Source organism: Canis lupus, chromosome 8 (genome assembly GCF_003254725.2).
Source record: "Canis lupus dingo isolate Sandy chromosome 8, ASM325472v2, whole genome shotgun sequence".
Lineage (NCBI taxonomy): Eukaryota > Metazoa > Chordata > Mammalia > Carnivora > Canidae > Canis > Canis lupus.
In genome coordinates this window covers 38,849,060-38,861,333 of record NC_064250.1, presented here as the reverse complement: position 1 = coordinate 38,861,333, position 12,274 = coordinate 38,849,060, and the positions used below count along the sequence as shown (strand labels likewise).

Here is a 12,274-nt window from a genome sequence, read left to right as displayed (position 1 = left end):
AGTTTAACGAGTTACTTTTTAAATAGTATAATTCTTATTTATTTCATTTAATATTGGATACTGCTCCTCTTCCAAGGTAGTGTTAGACTTATCCAAGATGTCCTCTGTAGGAACAAATCAGAATCTGGAAAGGCCTATTGACACTAAATGCCTGCTGTGGTTATTTGAAAAGATCTCCTGTGGGACTTAGTTTTAGAAGCTGCAAGGTGGGAGGTATCAGGTTTTCCTGGAGCTGACAGAAGTTGCACTTTAGAGAAAATGAATATCCTAAATACTCAGTAAAGGACAAGATGAGAATTGTTCAGTTTCAATGGTCACAACTGTCTTCTCAAGCAGTGTGATAAGTCACTCTGGTGTACTGCAGGGATCCCAGCATGCCACAGAGTATTTCAAATTTTAAGGGAAAACAGGGATACTTGACATTTGTCAGGAAAATAATTGAACTGTCACCAATAGTTTCCATATTGGATCACTCTTCATTCTTTCTGATAACATCCTCTTTGAAGGAAATTGCCCAGGGCTTCTCAGGATTTATAAATCTGTTGCCAAGCAGGAGTCCGTATTTGGTATCAATACCTGAGAAGTTGACTCCAGGCTCCCTGGTTGCAACGTATGCAGCTCACTTACCTTTGCTCTCAAGAGCATCCTCATCCCTGACAAAAGGAGAAAGGTAGGGCAGCCCTGGCCAGAGCTTCCACTTGCTGTGTAACCTGCTGAAGCAGTAAGAAGCACCTTCTGTGTTCAGGATTCCCCTAGGGCCATGGCCCAAGGTCGGTTGCTGCTGCAGCCTCACAGAGCACACACAGCTGGAGGGACAGACTGTACTACATCAGGAACCAGGCAAGCTGTCCTCTGCTTTCTAGAGCTCTTCTTTGAGGAAGTGCAAATACTACCTGTTCCTGGAGTCAAGCTTTCCACAAATATAAAAGTGCCAAGGTGTGGCAGTTTCTGAAAGAGCCACTTTATAAACACATTAAAGAAAAAAATCTGTAAATACCAAGAGGACTTAGTCTTAATAATCCTTCATAAATTGTGTTAATAGGAACTGATTGTCCAACCATGGAGCAGTGTAAAAGGTGAGCTATATTATTTTTTCTTTTCAAACTTACACATACCTTACTTGATTGAAAGCCTTATGGTACATACGATGTTTAAAGTAGTTGAGCTCAGCTTTGTTCACACTAACCTCAGCGAGCTGTATTTGGGCGTTCTATGCTTGAGATGGCTCAACTGCTGCTGTTATCATTGGTTTGTTTTCTTTCAGGATCAAGGTGGGTACTTTCATGTAAAATCTTATTTTTAATTTCTTCTCTGGCAATTCTTTCCTGGATTCTTAGCTTTACATAATTATATACAATAGGATCAGCATCCTAAAGTCATGAAGTTCAATCCTCCTACTCCAACATCACATGATCTTCTAATTCTACTAGTTCACCAAAAATGTCCAAGGCCAGCTACAACATATCCTAATGAACCAGATGATTCCAATCCCATGCACAGGGAATGTTTTTGACATCTAAAATTCTTAGGACCTCAAAGGGCATCCCCTTGGAAGATTCAGTGGGCTCCAGTGCAATAGCCATGGGCTCTAGTGGGCTCTTGTGGCCCCTAGCTATGCTAATTCTTGAGCAGACAAGGAAGAAGGACTCTTCCAGTATGTGGAACAGTCTTTACTAGAACTGCTTTCAATCCTGTCGCCAAATTACTGACACTGTTCTTCAATGATGAAAACTGGGTTTAGATTTAAAACTTTAGAAGAGCAGTTGTCAATTTTCAGATGTATCAGAATCACCTAATGAACTTAATTTTTTTTTTTCTGGGACTATCCTGAGATTCCAATTCAGTTAGCGTGGTGTAGGGATGAGGTATGGATATTTTTTTTCAAAGCATCTTAAGTCTATGAATTGATAAGACTACTTTGGAAAGCAGTTTTGGCAGTGTATTTCCTTTTTTTTTTTTTTAAAGACTTTATTCATGAGAGACAGAGAAAGAGGCAGAGACACAGAGGGAGAAGCAGGCTCCATGCAGGGAGCCTGACGTGGGATTCAATCCCGGGATTCCAGGATCATGCCCTGGGCCAAAGGCAGGTGCCAAACCGCTGAGCCACCCAGGGGTCCCCAGGCAGTGTATTTCCTGTTGCTGCTGTAACAAATTATCACAAACTTTGTGGCTGGAACAATATTATCCTACATTTCTGGAAGTGTCACCAGGCATTGGCAGGGCTCTATGTTACTTCTGGAGAGGAAAAAATCCATTCCCTTGCCTTTCCCAAACTCTAGAAGATGCCCACACTCTAGGCTCATTGACACCTTCCACCTTCCAAACCAGGGACATCAGGCCCTTCTGGTCTTCCATACATTGCCATTTCTCCAACTCCCTTCCTCCTGCTTCCCTATCCCTGTTTTAAGTACTCTTGTGATTACACTGGGCACAGCTGGACAATCCAGAATAATTATTTTAAAGTCAGTTGATTAGCAACCTTAATTCCCTTTTGCCATGTAGCCTAAAATACAAGTTCCAAGGATCAAGATATAGACTTTTTTGGGAAGTATTATTCTGCTGACCATAATTCACAGCTACGCAAATTGAATACATACATGCCTTATAAACAAGAAATTTTATTCCTATACATATACCCACCTAATAGAAACGTACATATATGGGGCACCTGGGTAGCTCAGTCTGTTAAGTCTCTGACTCTTGGTTTCAGCTCAGGTCAGGATCTCAGGGTCATAGAATTGAACCTCCTGTTGGGCTCCTCACTCGGCAGGGAGTCTGCTTCTCTCCCTATGCCCTCCTTTGTACTCTCTCAAGTCTTTAAAATAAAATAAATGGAAAAAAAGAAATGATATATATATATATTTATATCTATATTTGTATATGTATATGTATATTTATACTAGTGTGTGTGTATATATATATCACAAAAAGACATAAAATTATTCATAACAGCATTGTGCATAATTGCCCCAAACTGGAAACTGCCCAAATGACCAAAGCAAAGTTAATACCGCAATAAGATCTGCTAGTTACGCGGTAAGATCTCCTTCACTTGTGGGACAGGGAGAGGTCAACTGGAATGAATTTTCTTACGGGCCCAACTAGAAAGTGACTCTAGGCCTAAGACTAAGGATTTGGCAAATAGAGAAATGGTAAATTTTAGGGGCTCCATTGAGCATGCAGGAAGGCTGTGAGAACTAAGAACTACTTGTTGCACATCTGCTGTTAACCAACCAGCCTTATAACCCTTGGTCGAGTCCTGGGTTGAACTCAAATATTAAAATAAGCCTCAAAATTAGGAAATGTGTTCTGGATTTCTGACCTGTGACTCTGGGGTTTCAGAAAGCCCCAACTGCCCTAGCACAAACATTTTTCAGGTCAGATTAATGGAGCTTGTTGCCCCAGGCCAGGAGCCATCAGGCACAGCCAGACACTTTCGGTCTGGGGGCCGTTTCCTCAACTGCAAGGTGCCATTTTCAGGCCTGAAAGGCTGAGAGCCACTGCCTCTGTCTTCGCCTGTCTGGTGTGTCCCAGATAGGGAGCATTTCCCTGCTTCCGCAAAAGAGGGGCCATTAGGACCCGTACAAACCTACTCTGAGGCCTCGCCTGCGGCCCAGCACACCCTAGCGACGAGTGCGGCTGCTTTGCCAAGACCACGTGCCTGGGCAGGATTCCTGGTCAAGAGCCTACAACCGACGCCGCCAAACCGCAGGTGCGACCCCGGGCCGCGCGCCACCGCCCACACCGGCCTAAGGGACCCGTCGGCGGGCGAGCGCGCGCCACTGCGCCTGCTACTGCGCCTGCTACTGCGCCTGCGCCCCGTCGAGCCCGCCGCGCTCGGGCGGCTCCGAGGGGCGGGGACGGAAGAGGCTCAGAATTGCGGCGGTTGACGAGCGTCGCTGAACACGGAAGGGGGCGAAAAAGACGCAGGGTACCTTGGTGGTGACTCGCTGGCAGACGTGATTGGCTGGTGGAAGGCCCGTTTCAGATCGCGCCTCCGTGGGGGGCGGGAAGCCGCCGACGAGGGGTGGAACCCAGCGATTCCAGCCCAGCCGAGGGGCGGTCTCGCGGGAAAACAAGTTGCGCGCGCGCGGGAGCGGGAGCGGGAGCGGGAGCGGGGCGCGGCTCCCGGGCTGGGCGGACGCGGGCGGCGTGGGCGTTCTCGCGAGACGCGCAGTGCTGGCCCGGGAGAGTTCTAGCCTGGCCTCCGCCGGGTCAAGCTCTCGGTGGCGCCCGCATCCCGGAGTTGGAGGGCCCAGGTGGCGTCAGGAACCGTCATAAAATCTCGGGTGACGCCCGCTCGGCCACAGTCGGAGCCAGCGCGCTGTTTTTGGCCCTTCTGATCCGGAGCGCCTCGTGGCTCCAAGTACCCGGGGTGACCTCGGCGGGTCCATCAGTGTGGGGAATCAGCTCTGCGAGCCTAGATTTTATCAGCTCCCTGGCGCAGATCAGGGTTTGGAGAGGAGGACAGCAGGCCTTGCGGAAACTGGATGCTAAGTGACCAGCATGGGCGGACACCCCTTCCTGCAGGCGTCCAACTCTGCATAGTGAAACGGGGCTTTTGCTTGGGGAGCAGGACAGGAGGAGGGGTGCAGGTGCGGTGCTTGTGAGGACTGGCACTGCAGGCTTCGGAGTTTGCTGCTTTCTTTCCTGGAGGAGCCTGGCTGGGTTCTTACTGCACTGTTATCCTAATAGAGGACTTTTTTTTTTTTTTTTTTTTTTTAAGATTTTATTCATTCATTCATGAGAGACACACACAGAGAGGCAGAGACATAGGCAGAGGGAGAAGCAGGCTCCCTGCGGCGCTCTATCTCATCCCGGGACCAAGACCTGAGCCAAAGGCTCAACCACTAAGCCACGCACGTGCCCCCAGTAGAGTTCGGAAGCTAGGTTGTTCAGATCACTTTGGACTCGACCAAATACTGGTGTTTCTTTCATAAACCATGTTTTAGGATGACCTAATCCGTTGCAGAGCTTACTTACTGAATTTCATTCATTCTCTACTTAAAGGTTTTTATTAAGTTCTATTGAGATGTAGTTTACAAGGCTTACAATTCACCTGTTTTACGTATAGAATTAATGATTGTTAGCATATTTACCCAGTTGTACAATAATCACCATAATGCAATTAGAGACGTGGTTTTTTTTTTTCCTGGTAATTGCCTTTACTATTCTCAAAGTTTGCTCAAGTGGACATTTAAAGATACAGTGTAACAGAAGAGACTCTGAAGATGTACACTCAAATTGTTGTACCTGAGTAGGTGAAATTAAGAATTCAAGCATATTTTTTCCTAGATGTTGCAGGTAGTGGAACTTGTGTATTGCAATCCAAAGAGATACTGTATCAACTATCTCATTTTCTGAGGAATATGGCATAAATACCGTTTTACAGATGAGGAAATTGAAGGATAAATTGCCTAAAGCATCATAGCTATGCCTAGGCTAAGCCCCTATCCTGGATGCTTTATCTCTAAATTTATTGGCTTTGCCACTTCATCAGCCTGATTTTCAGTTATACTTATGTATGACCTATAAAATTCATTCATTTATTAAGCAAATAATTATTGAGTGATCAGTATGTCAACAACTACATAAAACTGCTCTAGGTGCTAGAGATACTGTAGTGAACCAGCTAAATTCCTACCTCAGCTCATATTCTTGTGGAGGACACGATCAATTAAAGAAACACTAATTTCATATATTGAGACATGGCATTTTTTAAAAAGAGGCAAACTAAGAATATAGAGAATGGTGGTGGGAGGCAGGATCTGTCTTGAGCAGAAATCTGAAAGAACAGAGAAAGTTGGGACATAAAGGATTTGGTTTGAGCAACTGTAAAGATGAAGTTGCAATTTACTGGGTTGAATTAAGATTAACACTGTGGAAGAATGAGGTTTTTAGGTTAAGATCATGAATGTAGCTTTAGATGTTTTTAGATGCCTTTTAGACATCCAGTTGGAGATATGGTATTTAAATCCAAAAGATAGCATGTGATTTGACCAAGAGAATGGTCAAATTCAGGAAGATGAGGAGGAACCAAGAGGAAAGATTGACAAAGGGGAGTCCAGTGTGTTATGAGGAAAAGCAAGAGAGGATATAGCGTTGGAAGACAAGTAAAGAAAGTGCTTTGTGGAAGAAGTGATAATTGACCATGTGAAAAGTTAGATTGATCAGGTAAAATGAAGACTGAGAATGGCCATCTGTTAAGAGGATAGAAATACAGTTAAATAACAGGCTTGAACTGCTTGGGTGCATGCAGATTTTTTTTAAAAATCACCTTACAAAATACAATAAAAAATACAATATAGCACTATAAATATATTTTCTCTTTCTTGTGATTTCCTTAATAACATTTTCTTCTCTCTAGCTTACTTTATTGTAAGAATACAGTATATAATACTACTAAATATGTTAAATCAACAACAAATACACATGACTGGGTCGTACCCTGAGTTCTGATTATGTTATCAGTAAGACTTCTGGTCAAAGTAGGCTATTAGTAGTCAGAGTTTTGGGGAGTCAAAAGTTATATGTGGATTTTCAACTATGCAGGAGATTGTTCCCCTTCATCGGCTTCAATGTTCAACTGTACCTGAAGTCTTTTGATACAGATGTTTAGAGTGGCAGTTACTACAGAAACAGTGTTTCTTCCTTTTTGAGGAGGTATACATTTTTACAACCTTTCTGAAGTGTGGTTTGATGTTATCTAAAATTTAAGTGTATGCTTTCTTTGGCCAAGTAATTTCACTTGTAGGAGCTTATCCTACAGAAATATTTATAATATACATAAAGATACATATACATATATAAAGGTATTTATCACAGCATTGTTGGCAATTGGAAAAAAAACAAATTTTTATCGAAATGATGTAGTTTTAAAGGAAAGATATTAGCATATAGATATGAAAAATAACTGCTACAGCCTGAAATTTGTCCCCTCAAAATTCAAAGATTGAAGCCCTAACCCTTAATGTAGTGGTATTTGGAAGTGAGACTGTTGAGATGTATTACATTGAGATGGGGTCTCAAGAATGGGACCCCTATGGTGGGATTAGTATTCTTAAGAGAAAGAGAGACCTGAGCTCTCTTTGCCATGTGAGGACACTACAAGCCATGAAGTAGATGCTCATCAGGAACTGAATTGACAGGCACCATGATGATGGACTTCCCAGCCTCCAGATGTGTGAAGAATGTTTGTTGTTTAAGCTATGGTTAAGCTAAGTTAGTCTTGAAGCAGACTCCTTGCTGAGTAGGGAGTCCACATAGGCCAATCCCTTGACCCATGAGATCATAACCTGAGCTGAAACCAAGAGTTGGATGCTCGGCTTATTGAGCCACCCAGGTGCCCCAACCACTAATTCTTTCCTGCTGTTTCCTTCAAAGAGTGGTGGCAAATTTCCCTGCTCTTGGGTGTGGGCTGGATTTAATCACTAGCTTTTAATAAGTAGAATATTGCAGAAGTGGAGGGATGTCAATAGATCGTGACAGCTTCATGACTTCCTCCTTGTTCCCTCTCCTGCATCATTCATTTGGGTAAACCAGCTGCTCTTTCATGAGGACATAGCAAGCAGAGTTTGGGAAAGTCCTCTGTGGCAAGAAACTGAGGCCTGCTCTCAACTTAGGCCTTCTGTGTTTTTTGTTGTTGTTGTTGTTCAGTCCCAGTTAAGCCTTCAGATGATTGCATCTCCAGGTGATTGCTTGACAGCAATGCCACAGGAGATACTGAACAGGATCACTCAAAGAACTCTCAAAATCCTGTTGGATAATACATGTTTGTTGTTTTAAGTCACTATGTTTTGGGGGTAATGTAAGCATCAATAAATAATTCTTTGTAAATGTTACATTCTCTTGCTAATACTTACTAGCTGCATTCCTGAGAAAATCACCTTTTCTTTGCCTCGGTTTTATCATATATAAAAGAAAATATTTGGACAGTCCTTCTCAACTTTGTCTTCACATTAGAATTTTCTTCTAAAATATATACTAGTTCTCACCCTTAAACCAGTTAAGAGAAATCAGAACTCAGGGTTCGACCCAGTCATGTGTATTTCTTAAAGTTCTCTTTGAGATTCTAATATGCAGGCTGGTTTGAAAACTTCTAGACGATCTTTGGGCTTTCTCCTATTCTGTTATGACTAATATGTAATTGGGACACACTTTCAACTTCTATGAAAGCATTTCCCTGGAATTCTTGAGATACATGATCTGCCTTAGGATAGACAATGGGATTCTTATTTATGTTTTCCTGATGAGATAGATACATAAGGATGAAACAAATTTGACCTATTTTAAGAATATCACAGAAGAATTACCCAAAATATGATTTTCACATTTGCTGAAGTCTTTGCTTTTGATGGGATCATTTTCTTAGTGCTTTTCTAGTGTTTGATGAAATCCACATTGTGTTTTCACCTTATTAATCAAGAAAGTAAAGAGCTGTGTCTTATTGGATCATTTTTAAAGCCCCCATGCTCTTCTTTTTGGGACTTTTATGAAATGTTCACCTAGTGAACTGCTCCTGTTCTTTTTTTTTTTTTTTTTTTTTTTGCAATAGCTTCTTTAAAGTACAAGCATTCTGCCACTAGTGCAAACATTCATTTTGGAGACATCAAATCTTCTGGGATTTACATTGGATTTGGGTTTTTCTCTTTTACCGGACTTGGTAAAAATTTGTGGATTTTAATTTTCTATGTAGATCAAGCAGTATTATATTCTTCTAATGTGAAGTTTTGATAATCCCTATGAGTGTGTAAACATTAGGAGTAGGAGTGACATACTACCCCAAAATCATAGTAGAATAATTGAGTTACACTACTGTTTTCCCATTTTTATTACAAGGTGCCAAATAACTTTCATTTTTTTAAAAGAAATACCTTATTTTTTTTAAAGATTTTATTTTTCATGAGAGACAAGAGAGAGAGAGGCAGAGACACAGGCAGAGGGAGAAGGAGGCCCCAGCAGGGAGCCGGACGTGGGACTCGATCCCAGGACTCCAGGATCACGCCCTGGGCTGAAGGTGGCGCTAAACCACTGAGCCACCCAGGCTGCCCTCATTTTATTTTTGTAAAGTTTGTTTGAGAGAAAAGTACTATCATCTCTATAAATAACAAGCTGATTGTAAAATTTATATACAAATGTAAAGGACCTAGAATAGCCAAAACATCTTTGAGAAAGAGTAGCAAAGATGAAAGATTAACACTACATGATTTCAAGATTTATTTAAAGTTACAGTAAGATATGCTTTGAAAAAAGTTCCAAGTCTGTCTGGCTCATTTAGTCCCATCTCTAGGAAGCACGCAGGGGATTAAGAGAAACATATGCTCAGGCAGAAATTTTAACTGACATTGTATTCATTGTATGTATCACATAAAGGAAAAAAAATATGTAGTTGAATATTAGATTTGCTGGCTTAGGGACGCCTGGGTGGCTCTGGCGTTGATTGTCTGTGTGTCTCTCATGAATAAGTAAATAAAATCTTAAAAAAAAAATTTGCTGGCTTAACTATGTGTTGAATGTTGTATAAAAGTCACAGACATCTTTATAAATGCCTATTGATGTAATGTAAAAATCATTTATTAAGTAAAAAGAATGTTTCCATTATCTTGATAAAATTTTATGATTCATAAAAAATAAAGCTACAGTAACATAATGTGGTATTGACATAAAAATAAATTAAAAATCAACAGAATATAATAGAAAGTCCAGAAATACACACACACACACACACACACACACACACACACACACACAAATATCTGTTTTTGTTTTTTTAATTTGGTTTTTGTTTTTGTTTGTTTTGTAAAGGTAGAAGGGCAATTCAGTGGAGAAAGGGTAGTCTTTTCGACAAATGATCTTGGAACAATTGGACCCATTTGCCTAAAAAAGTGCACTTTGATCTGTATCTTGTACCACACGCAAAATGAACTAAAAATGAATCATAAACCTAGATATAAGAGCTAAAACTATAAAACTTCTAGAAGATATAGGAGAAAAAATTTTTAACCTCGAGTTAAAGATTTAGATATGATACTAAAAGCATGGCCCTTGAAAGAAAAATTTTGATAAATTGAACTTTATCAGATTAAAAACACTTTTTCTTTGAAAGACAATGTTAAGATAATGAAAAGACAAGTCACAGATTGAGAGAAAATATTTGTAAGTCACATCCAATAAAGGACTGATATATAAAACTTGTGAAGGATTAATAGCATGGAAACAACCCAATTAAAAAGTGGACAAAAGATTTGAATTGACATCTTACTTAAGAAGTTACACAAAGAGAAAAAAAAAAGTTACACAAAGAGCAAATAAGCACGTGAAAAGATGCACAACATCATTAGCCATTAGGGAAATATAAATCCAAACCACAATGAGATACCATTACACATTTAGAAGAGTGGCTAAAATTAAAAAGATAGCTTAATAGAGATAGAATTAAAGTCTTGAGTAGGCTTGTTAAGGGCCAGTTACAGCTTTCTATGGTGATAGAGAATTTGTCAGCTTCTCTGTTAGGACTTCATGATCTGAGATGCATCTGAGGCAGCATAATTAATCGAAGGACAAAGAATTAGACAAAATGCATATCCTAGCCCTATTTCTTAAGGAAAAGTCCTGGAAGCTGCCAAATAACATTCCCACCTATATCCCCTTTGCCAGAGATTGGTGGCTGTGTCGCAACAGCAATGCATAATTTTTTTTTCTCAATATTTCATCATTTTAACAGTGTTGGAAAAGGGAGAGGACTGGAAACTGGTCCTGTGGAGGGGACTCTGTACAAAGGATTCTTCTTAGACCATGTCAGGTTTCCAGAAATTTCAGTTGTCCTCTCCTTGCAATGAGGGCTAAGTTGATTGAGATTTTGGGGCTCAGGACTTCCTGCTTATTCTGTAAGTTACTGAGAAAAGTGTGTTAAAATCTGCACTTGTGGTGATAGATTTTTCTATAAGTTCTGTCAGCATTAACTTTCTAATTGTGAAACAATTGGCACACAAATTTAAGATTTTTATTTTCCTATTGAATCCCAGAGAATTTCATCACTCGTAATTTGCCAGAAGAATATGAGTTGAAATCTACCAAGAAGGGCTGTAAATGATTACTGGACCAAAACTATTGAAAAGAAGTTGGCTAATCTGATAAATGCTGAAGAACGGAGAGATGTATCATTGAAGGACTGTATGAGGCGATTATTTTATAACTTTGATAAAAATTACAAGGACTGGCAGTCTGCTGTTGAGTGCATCGCAGTATCAGATGTCTTACTGTGCCTGGCTAACTATAGTCAAGGGAGTGATGGCCCTATGTGTCATCCAGTAATTTTGTTGCCAGAAGATGGCACTCCTCCCTTCTTAGACCTTAGAGGATCACGTCATCCCTGCATTACGAAGATTTTTTTTGGAGATGACTTTATACCCAATGACATTCTAATAGGCTGTGAGGAAGAGGAGGAGGAAAATGGCAAAGCTTATTGTGTGTTACGGGACCTAACATGGGGGGCAAGTCTACACTCAGGAGACAGGCTGGCCTATTAGCTGTAATGGCCCAGACGGGTTGTTACGTACCTGCTGAAGTGTGCAGGCTCACACCAATTGATAGAGTATTTACTAGACTTGGTGCCTCAGACAGAATAATGTCAGGTGACATCATGTCAGGTGAAAGTACATTTTTTGTTGAAAAATAAAATACTTGCATACAAATACAGCATACTTGCGCATGCAACCGCACATTCTCTGGTGCTTGTGGATGAATTAGGGAGAGGTACTGCAACATTTGATGGAACAGCAATAGCAAATGCAGTTGTTAAAGAACTTGCTGAGAACATAAAGTGTCGTACATAGTTTTCTACCATTTGTTAGTAGAAGATTATTCTCAAAAAGTTGCAGTGCACCTGGGCCACATGGCATGCATGGTAGAAAATGAATGTGAGGATCCTAGCCAGGAGACTATTACCTTCCTCTATAAATTCATTAAGGGAGCTTGTCCTAAAAGCTATGGCTTTAATGCAGCAAGGCTTGCTAATCTTCCAGAGGAGGTTATTCAAAAGGGACATAGAAAAGCAAGAGAATTTGAGAAGATGACTTAATCACTACGATTATTTCGGGAGGTTTGCCTGGCTAGTGAAAGGTCGACTGTAGATGCTGAAGCTGTCCCTAAGTTGCTGACTTTGATTAAGGAATTATAGACTACATTGGAAGCTTTGAGTTGACTTTTGACAAAGGTGGTAAATTCAGATAACATTATGATCTAATAAACTTTATTTTTTAAAAATGAAAAAAAA

The 12,274-nt window shown here is 40.6% G+C and overlaps 1 long non-coding RNA gene and 1 pseudogene across 4 annotated transcripts in view; one reads left to right on the top strand and one right to left on the bottom strand.

Moving 5' to 3' along the window:
* Positions 1 to 4,075, bottom strand: part of LOC112657179 (uncharacterized) — a 20,123-nt gene extending 16,048 nt beyond the window's left edge. For 3 of the 4 annotated variants that reach the window (XR_007412375.1, XR_004818048.2, XR_003134896.3), the window contains exons 1-2: positions 3,590 to 3,811; positions 2,641 to 2,815 (exon numbers count right to left, since the gene is read on the bottom strand). This is a non-coding gene — a long non-coding RNA (uncharacterized LOC112657179). Of the gene's footprint in view, positions 1 to 2,640; positions 2,816 to 3,589; positions 3,812 to 3,935 lie in introns of those variants that run through there. The other variant, XR_007412376.1, reaches the window with a different exon arrangement.
* On the top strand, positions 3,822 to 12,274 carry LOC112657876 (DNA mismatch repair protein Msh6-like; annotated as a pseudogene).